We start from the raw sequence: 10,532 nt of genomic DNA, 5'->3' as shown, positions 1-10,532 counted from the left end.
GAGAATGTAGAGAAGCAGACGAATGGGTACAGTTAACAAGTTTGGTTTGATATGTTGGGGTTGAGTTATGTAGGGCACATCTGATAAAGGTGCCATAAGCACTCAGATATTTGAGTCTGGGCTGTTGGATGTAAATGTGGAGTCATCAGCATGTGAGAGTAATAAATGATGCCTTAGGAGTGGATGAAATCACATAGGGAGCATGTTATGGTGAAAAGAGAAGAGCGATCAGGAGTAGGAGGAAAGCTCACACCTGTCATCGCAGCACTTTGGGAGGCTGAGGCAGGCGGATCACGAGGTCAAGAGATCGAGAGCATGGCCAGCATGGTGAAACTTTGTCTCTACTAAAAATACAAAAAATTGCTGGGTGTGGTGGTGGGCATCTGTAGTCCCAACTACTCGGGAGGCTGAGGCAGGAGAATCACTTGAACCTGGGAGGCGGAGGTTTCAGTGAGCCGAGATTGTGCCACTGTACTCCAACCTGGAGACAGAGTGAGACTTAGTCTCAAAAAAAAAAAAAAAAAAAAGTAGGAAGAAAACCAGAAAAGTGATGGGGTGAAGCCAAGGTAGGAGGAAGTTTCAGGCAGAGAGTAACTGGTACAATGAAGTACAATTGGAAGGATGAATTAATCTTGATAATAAAGGAGAAGATGTTGTTTTACATTGAAAATGTTTTTCTAACCTGCTGTATCTTAACATATAAAATCCCTCCTTGTATACTAATAAAATAGTTCACAAAATATCTTAAAGAAAAGCCTGATTATATACTGAATCTTTTATTGGGAGTGAAGGGTTCTGGGGCAACTAGCGAACTTTGAAAGAATGATGGACGTTTGGACAACATCTATGAAGAATGGACATAGGAACTGACTAGAGATGAAGAAAGAATTGCCAGACAGTTTTGAGGCCATCAAGGATCCATGTGAGGATGGAGGTCAGATATTTGCAGTAGAGCCAATTGACATTGTTCTGCAATGTCTTAGTGGGCTCAGCAGCCCAGGAGTGTAGACCCATTGTGATGTGAAATACATTGATTGTAGCTGATAATTCACTGGTAGGCATGGCACAAAGATATGTGAAAAATTAATAGAGGCTCCCAGTGAAATATCCACAGACGTTATCATGGGATCCATGCAAATTGGGGAAGGAAGTTGAATCAGCAGTGCTGACCTGATGGCGTGAGGAAATGGGGTGAAGTCAAATGACTGCAAGTGTTGAGATTAAAAATCCAGTTTAAGGGTAAGGGTGGTAAGTTTGGAGTTCGTAAGCAAAGAGGAATATAGTGGAACATTTCCAGATCTTGATGAGGTCCAAAGAGTGATCTAAACAACTGTATTTACATAGTTCACTGAAGTGGGTAGAGATGAACAGCAGTGGAGTGGAGTGGAGTTCCAATGCATGGGTGACCAGATGTTAATGTTGGTATTGATGTTACCTGGAGTGATCTCAAAGGTCAGGTGGGAAGGAAGGGTGTCATCTATACTCTTTTTCACCATTTGAGCAGGGACTTATCTCAGTGCCTTGACTGTATTGGGATTTTAATTAGAATCTCTTTCCCCCTCTTTTATTTATTTAATTATTTTTATTTATATTCTTATTTTTTTGAGACAAGGTCTTACTCTGTCACCCAGGCTGGAGTGCAGTGGCATGATCTCGGCTCACTGCAACCTCTGCCTCCCGGGTCCAAGTGATTCTCCTGCCTCAGCCTCCCTACTAGCTGAGATTACAGGCACCCGCCACCACACCCGGCTAAGTTTTGTATTTTTAGTAAAGACGGAGTTTCACCATGTTGGCTAGGCTGGTCTTGAACTCCTGACTTCAGGTGATCCACCTGCCTCGGCCTCCCAAAGTGTTGGGATTACAGGCTTGAGTATTTATTTTTTAGATATTTATCACCCTGGGTGTTCTGAAATTTTACTACAATATGTTTAGGAGTGGGTCTTTTCCTGTTGGTCCTGTTCAGTCAGATATATCTTTTGAATTCTGGGAAATTTACTTCTGTATTTGCTGTTAGTGTTCCTTTTTTCACTTTCTCTATTCTTTTCTTCTAAAAGTTCTGTATTCTAGATATATTTGACCTTCTGTTTCTGTTTTTTATATAGCCCTTAGCTTTTCTCTGTTGTGCTACCTTCTAGAAGAATTACATAACTGGTGTTCCAGCTCAGCAAGTTGCTCTTCAGCTGTATCCATCCATTCAGCCCAGCAGTTGAGTTTTTAATTTTATTGATAGCAATTTTAATTTCTAAGATTGCTGTACTTTGAAATGGAAGTATATTGCCATTCTTGTATTTTTTCTGAGAATATTAATTGCTCTTCTAAAGTTCCAAGCACTTCTAAAGAGCCATTGCAGGGAAGGGTGGGATGAGCCTGCCACCAGCCGATCTCCAGTTGTGAGTGCCCCCTGGTTTGCCTTGGGCACATTGCCATGCTTCTTGAGACTGTCTGCACTAAACCACTCACATCATGGGGTAGATACCATGCTGTCTCTGCCTGGTCCAAGGTTGGCAAGTAGGAGAAGTGTAGAAGGGTTGGCCAGACTGGCTGCTTTCACAGAAGCCTGGTTGAACCCATAAGGTCAGTTGCCCTGCATTTCCAGCTCCCAGCATCAGCTACCTCTGAGCTTAGGATGCCTCTGGTTTCATATTTAGCAAGTCCTCTCCTTGAGTATTTCAAGCTGTGGTTTCCCTCCATCCAGCTGCTCACTGTTGCTTTCAGGGATTCCTTGTAGTTTCTGGTTCACAGAATGTACTTATTTTGCAGTATAGTTGTGGATTCCTTTTCTTTTTAAAAATCTCTTTCTTTTTGTTATTTCTATGGATTTAGGATAGGTGGAAGAAGCTGCAGCATGCCTACCCGACACCTGATTTGGCTTTCCCCACCACTTTTTTATACTACAAAATCATGCCATCTCCCTGATCATCTGTCTTTACCTTTCAAAAACTCGGTTTAGTTAGGAGCTGAGATAAATAGGTTAAGTCAGTGGTTTCTTACTAGGCCTCAGTAAAAATCGGGATGTAAAGGGTTTTTTCCTCCTTGAAATACATATAGTTCATTCAGTTCATTGTGCCAGCAAGTATACTGGCATCTGCTCTTTTATGCCTCCCTTCTTTTTATCACTGATGAGATCTGTGAAACCTGTCATCTTTCTTTGTGATTTACAAGATAGACTTTTCCAGGCTATGTCAACTGTTCTGAAGACAATGTTGTTAAGTATCAGATTTGGCAGATCAGATAGATAATGATGTGCCTTGGAAAGACTGGGCTATTGATGAGCCTCGTGTCAAAACTGATTGCCATATATGGGCGATTTTTCCTTTTCACTGTTTCCCTGGTTTCAGTTTCTGTGAGGATTTTCATGAACAAGGGCAGTTTTGATTCCAAATCAAAATTGTGCTCTAGTAACCGTGTCCTCTGCTGCTTTCACGTGGCAGCATTTGTAACTGCTAATCATTCTGTGGCCTCCCCGAAGGTGGGCTTTAAAAGTAATAAGCACTTGGGAAACATATTGCCATTGCAAAACAATCGTTTTTGATTGCCATTCTGAAAACCGTAAATCCACCTACTGCTACTGCGCTTCCCTGAGACTGTTTCATTTGCAAGATTTGCTTCTCTTTTAGAAACACTTTTTGGGGAAACTTGCACAGAATGTGATCATGGTCCAGTTCATTGTGATGAGCAGTTGAGTAGACAAAGCAAAGAAATAACTCAAGTGCTGAAACTGTTTCAGAAGAAAAGTTTCTAAAATGCATTCCCTGGGAATTTCTGCCATTGGATCAAACTCATTTCTATTCCCTTTATAGTCATCACATGTCACTCCTAGATCTTTTGGGAATGTCTGCTCCACCAAAGTATGACAGTGGCAGTTCTGTTTTGAAACAATTCTTTCTGCTTATATTAATAAAGAAGCTTGAGATTTTCCAGCAGGACATTACAGAGAGGCAAAGTGCTGGCCCATCACCTCAGGATCAGCTGGATGCACCTGGGGTGGGTAGTCTCACACCCTGGGCTTGGGAAGCTTGCAGACTGACAAATTTAAGATGAAACTTAAAGATGTTTATAAAGACAAATCTTTGTGGCATTTTCAAAGTCCCAGATCCTCGTGCATATCAAGATCATGTCTGTCCTCAAGGCACATCAGGGCATGTTGAAGCATATCTTCCCGGAATATGTGTAAAATTCATACTAAAGTTGAGTTTGGTTCAGTTTTTCCCCCAGAAAGAATAAATGAGTGATCCTTAAATATTGTGGGATAATCTGATTTTGAAATGGCAGCTTGTTTTCATTGATGCGTAACTTGGCTTTACATAACCAGGTTTATTTCCCACTTACGTGACATACACACTCCGGTTTGTGGGAGACTGTGCCCCACTGCAGACAGGCAGCCTCACTCGCTTGCCAAGGCAGGGGAAGAATGGGCATGGGTTCTCATACTCACTCTTCTCTGCTTGGGCCTAGAAGGAATGTGCTGCACTTCTGCTCTGCATATTGGCCAGAACTAATCCTGTGGCCCTAACTGCAAAGGGGCTGGAATGTGTAACCTGTCCTCCAAAGGGAGAGGAGAACCAAATGTTGGTGATCCCTGGCAATGTCTGCCACAGTTGTAAAACGTTTTGCGGTACTCTGTTCACAACAGAATACTTTTCTCCCTTAGTGATTGATAGTGAACATGACTATAAGAAAATATTTTTTGGTGGCAAAGTTTAAACCAAAATTATGGTCTTTAAAAAACGTAAAATGTAAACTTTGTATCTAAGTCTTGGAGTGGTGAGAAAGAAGGAAGGGGTTCACTTTCATCTTTTCCTCTCACCTAAAAGGAGAAATGTGTGGGAGGGAATGAACCAGGTGTCTCTCTGGTGCTTCCTGGGAATATCCCCAGCACACTTCTGTGGGTATTGACCCCATTTTACGGCTGCCAACGCCCACATTTTTCTGGGTGGCAGAGCAGTTTCAAACCCTGGTTTGACTTCACTCCGGTGACCAAAGACTTTCCTCATCACCTGTCTGCTGTCCCTGAAAGTCCCTTCGCTGCTCCTGCCTCATGTTGCATATGCATTTCTCACGGAAATAAGTGACTTGGCATTGTAGGCATTGCTGATAGAAATGCAATCTTAGCTTTTTAGGAGAAAAGGGAAAGACTTTGCAGACGTATTCATGTTGAATGTGTTCCTCCACTCTGGAGTCTGAGTTTCTTTAGAAAGTTAATAAAAAGCATTTCTAGAAAGCCTGGGAATGTCCTTGATTTGGACCTCAAGCCCCTTTCCGTAGCAGCTGTTCTGCCCTGCCACAGCTTCCAGAGACCCAGACCCATGTGGAAATCTGACAGACAGGAAAGAGATAGTTTTTTAATTTTTATTTATTTATTTATTTTTGAGAGATGGAGTCTTCCTCTGACACCCAGGCTGGAGTGCAGTAGTGCAGTGGTGTGATTATGGCTCACTACAGCCTCAACCTTCAGCCAGGGCAAGCAGTCCTCCCACCTCGGCCTCCCTAGTAGCTGGGACCTGAGGTGCGTACCTGGCTAATTTTGTTTACTTTTTGTAGAGTCGGGGTCTCACTGTGTTGCCTAGGCTGGTCTCAAAGTCCTGGGATCAAACGATCCTCCTGCCTCAGCCTCCCAAAGTGCTGAGATTTAAGGAGTGAGCCACTGCACCCAGCTGAAAAGAAACAGTTTTCACAGGTTTTGACTTCTCACCTTGTAAAAAGGTTTAGTGTGAGAGAAGTCTGTATGAATGACTGTGCTGGATGGTGTCATTTTTGATGTGACCCCATACTATGTAAGTGGCTAGTTTTGTGGGAGCCGTGTGCCTGGGCTGTATTGATGGTGCGTTCTTTAAGAGGAAGAGCAGCGTGTTGACACTGGTCAAGAAAGCTCTGAAAGGTATGGGCACAGGTACCAATGGGGTTCAAAGGAAGGAGCAGACCCAGCTGGAGGAGGTCAAGGCCTTTCTCCTTGGATGGTATGGACAGGAAACCCATGTGCACAGATACGTGTATGCACTCTCAAGAACAGAAAGTCTGGTCTGGTGGTAGTAAAGGTTGCAGGTAGAGGAAGTGGGTGGAAGGGAGGGCTTTTAAAACATAGGGCTTGGCTTCTCTTTGAGGATTAAACATGCACTCATGTTTCTTCTCAGGCAGGGCATGCTTCTGCTCAGGCGGGATCTACATCTGCCCATGGGGGTTCTTTTTAGGAGGCCTGCAAGTAAGACTGCCCCACCCACCATAGTTCCTGGTGTTCCCTTTCTTAAGCAGCATCATTGTCAGGCTCTTATTTAAAATGATGGCCAGGTGCGGTGGCTCACGCCTGTAATCCCAGCACTTTGGGAGGCCAAGGCAGGCGGATCCCTGAGTCGGGAGTTTGAGACCAGCCTGACCAACGTGGAGAAACCCCATCTCTACTAAAAATACAAAATTAGCCTGGCATGGTGGCGCATGCCTGTAATCCCAGCTACTCGGGAGGCTGAGGCAGGAGAATCTCCTGAACCTGGGAGGCAGAGGTTGCATTGAGCCGAGATCATGCCACTGCACTGCAGCCTGGGTAACAAGAGTGAAACTCTGTCTCAAAAAAATAAAAAGAAAAAAGAAAAAGAACATTCTGAGTCTGATCAAGGTGTGAACTTGGGCTGTGGCAGAGAGAGCCAAGGAAGAGTCAGCTGTGGGACAGACAGAATGCAGGCTTTAACTCTGGGTGAGTTACTTGCAGACTGGGACGCTGGGCATGTTCCTTATGCTTTCTAAACTTCAGGTTTCTACCTGTAAGATGGAGACACAATACCACCTTTCCTTGAGGGCTGTTAACATTAAATGTGATAACGTTTCAAAGGCTTAGCTCATAAGGGCCGTCCAATGAAATATTAGTTCCATTCCCTCTCTCCTCATTCACTTCAAAGCATGAGTATGGAGCCATGACATTGGCATTTCCTTTGGATTAGGTTGCTTCCCTAATGCTTCTGTCAAAATAAGAGGAAGCAGAGTACACGAATCACTGTGCCTGCTGACACCTTGCCACAGCTCGACTTGTCGGTTAGTTAACAGGGAGCAAGTTCCTAAGGACGTAGGACAGAAACTGGCTGGTTGTTATTATACTGATTAATTGATTGATTGACTGCAGGGCTGAGGGTTTGGCCAGTTCAGGCAGGGGCTGTTTCCATGGAGGGAAGCTCAGGTAGGGTGCCGCAGGATGGCACGAGGCTGCTGGAGAGCAAGGAAAGGAGGTGGGAGGGAGGAGATAGGTTTTGTCAGCATCTTATTTTCACCTAGGGATGATGGCTTTGTCCTCATACTTTATAGTGTCACCACGGTGGGAGTGCAGTCTCCTGAGGGAGGAGTTACATTTTAATTAGCCACAAGGTACCTGATTTCTGATGTATCAGTCCTTTTCTCCAGGCCTCATTGTTTCAGATTATTTTTGCCCATGTCCTCCACTTGCCTGCTCCTTTCATTTGTATCAGAAGGAAACCACCAAGCAGCCTGGAAACCCTCTTACCAGACCTCAGGATATTAATTGTCAAGTTCTCTCCCACAGTTACACAAGTGCTGAAAAAGTGGTTCTCTTTCAATAGTGTCTTGTCAAAATGCCAGGCACAGTTTGTTTTTGACGTTTGCTGCTACTGTTAAATAATAGTCTTGCTTCTGTCATAGCTAATGTTGACTTGAAGGCATTTGGAGGGCATTTCTCAACTCCAGCCTTAACAGCAAGACCTGGGTCTTGACAGATATTTTTCTTGCTTGCCCAAGGCAACTGAGTATAAGGGTTGCAACCTTTGCTTTTCTAACCTCCAAGAAAATTTCAAATGGGTATGCACCATCTTAAGCCATAGATCCAGTTGTATTCACACACACACACACACACAGACATAAACCCACAGACACAAAGGCACACATACACAGACAAGTGGAAGTTCTTGAAGTTTTGCCATCCTAGGAATAACATTTAAATAAATTAAACAGTATCCCATATTAGGACCCCCCAAATCTCGCGGTTCTGCCTTGGTAAATCTCTATCAGTTAGAATGTCATACTTAATTACACATCTCTTTAAAAATCAATATGCATTTTTATTGTTTCTGTATTTGCAATGGAGCAAGCCCCTGAACGCTGCTTGTCTAGCTGCATGCACAGCACACCATCTGTCAGAGAGAAGCTGGGTTCTTCATGCACAGCACTTTCTTGCATTACTATGTCCATTAGAAATTTCATTTCTCCTCCTTTTCCCACTTTTATGCAAAGGCAGCTTTTGAATTTTTCCTCTCATGCCTCATAGGTGACGTGTAGAGACCTTCTTCTAATGGGATAGTTATTTCTGAAATGTTCACCATTTATGAGGTAATGGAGAGGAGCGCAAGAAAAAAAATGGGTAGAGCGAGGGAGAACTGCACAAGAATTCTGTGGAACTGCATAGGCATTGGCATTATTTGTATGTGAAGAGGCCAAGAAATGCACAGTTGGTTTCAAAATAAATACCAAAGGAATGGTTAATTACACAAGTCTGTTTTGCATTTCCAGGAAAATAGAAATATGTCAGTCATTTGGGTTTCCAATAACTAAGGCAACTTGGGTTTGGAGGCTTATTTATATATGGAGTTGCAGATTGTAAGCCTAATGGTGTGTTCTGCTACATACTTTTCTGTGACTATCTCTATGTCCCTAAATTCCATTTCACTTTCTACCTTTGAGAATCATTTTTAGAGATTTCCAAAATTACGAAATGTGAGCATATGAATTGTTCTGTCATCACCTCTTACATCTCTCAATTTTTAGAGATTTCCCAAATTACAAAATCTGAGCATGAATTGTACTACCATCACCTCTTTTTCTTTCGTGAGGTAATATTATTTGAGAGACTAATTTTAGATGTCAACAGTTTGCCTTCCTCCGAGAGGAATATGGGTTTCTTTACGATAAACATGCAATTATCCCATGATGACTCGTGTATATTAAACAGCCATTTAACTGACATATAAGACCAGAAGAATGGTAAAGTTGGAAGAGACACTAAAATTCATTTAGAACAGTCCAATCTTGTCATTTTACTAATGCAGAAGCAAAGCCACAGATTGATTACATGTTTGTCCCAAGTTGTACCACCAGTCAGTGGCAGAATCAGACATTTCAGTAGCTTTAGCAGGATGTTAACATTTCAATTTATGAAAGATGGAAATTGAATTTTATAACTATGCAAGGTTTACAGCAACGTAGCATGTATGTTGACAACTGGTAGAAAATGGGCATTTATGAATTATGAATGTTTCTATTATGAAGGGCAATTATTACCTTAAGTAGTAGCTGGTAACGAACACTGAATGTCTATTAAATGCTTTACATATACCACCTCATTTCATGACCCCAATAAAGCCATAAGGTTGATATTACTATCTATAGAGTGTAAGGTCAGTACTTCATATGTGAAGAAACAGAGGCTTAGATTACACACAACCTGCTAAGGCCACACAGCTAGTATGTACAGCTGGGGATAGAGCCAGGCCCTTGTTCTTTTTCCCAGGATGCAATCTGCACTGCCTGTGGGTGTCAACACAGAAAGCTGGTGGAACCTGGTTTATTCTTCTACAATGTTAGATGTGGAATTTAAACATATATGTAGAAGTTATGCTCTTGCCCTTTCTAAACAAATGTAGGCTTTAATTGAGGCAAGGAACAACTTCGCTAGTATAATTCTTGGCAAAGAAAGGAGTTCTGAGCCTGAGATTTACTATTTTGTGGTACAGTAAGTTGGATGTCTTGAAACAAGAGGTATGGGGAAAGATTTGCATCATGACTTATTAAAGTGGAAATATTTCTAAATCAAAGACTTGGGTTACATAGTCTTTGAAGCAGAATGTAAGGTACACCTTACCAGATGCAATTTCATTTATGACTTAAATTTGAACCTCTAAGTCATTAAATATAGTCTTCAATTTTAAGATGAAGTTGGCATGTCCACAAGAAAATAACTATGAAATGCACACATCATTTTCTCAATTTTCATTAGACTTGCATATGAAAAAAATCACAAGCATTATTTATGAAGTCTGAAGTGATTTCTGCATACTTTGATCTTTTATATTTTGACATTCATGACCTTAGTGAAGACAGGATAGTAAAAATATGATTAGGCTAATTGTCAGATCAAGGACTCTGATTAATGAATATAAATGGAAGAGGTTGATTTTTTTTTTTCCTCTGCCCCCTTTACCCTGGAAAGAATAAATTATTTTTCTTCCTCTGCCCCCTTTTACCCTGGAAAGAATATCCTAGAAACCACATTAAACTGCACTTCTACCTGAGCACATCCTTCCTAACTAGGCTAGTCATGAAACTGGAGCACAAGGCCAGGTGGAGGAATGGGGTTGACTCAATGGCAATCCAAGGCTGACAGCTGTGTTAATGGATGACTTAGGCAAGAAATAAAGTGATTGGCTCATGAAACGAAAAGCAGGACTGTTCTCATGGACAGCTGGGATTCAGACTTCAGAAAGCCTCCATCAGGACTTAGCTTCTTTCCAGCCCTTTGCCCTTTCTGCTGTGTTGGCCTTAGT

This window comes from Theropithecus gelada, unplaced genomic scaffold (genome assembly GCF_003255815.1).
Source record: "Theropithecus gelada isolate Dixy unplaced genomic scaffold, Tgel_1.0 HiC_scaffold_15883, whole genome shotgun sequence".
In the NCBI taxonomy this organism is placed as follows: domain Eukaryota; kingdom Metazoa; phylum Chordata; class Mammalia; order Primates; family Cercopithecidae; genus Theropithecus; species Theropithecus gelada.
The sequence above is the reverse complement of the archived record's forward strand: the minus strand, read 5'-3'. Positions refer to the sequence as shown.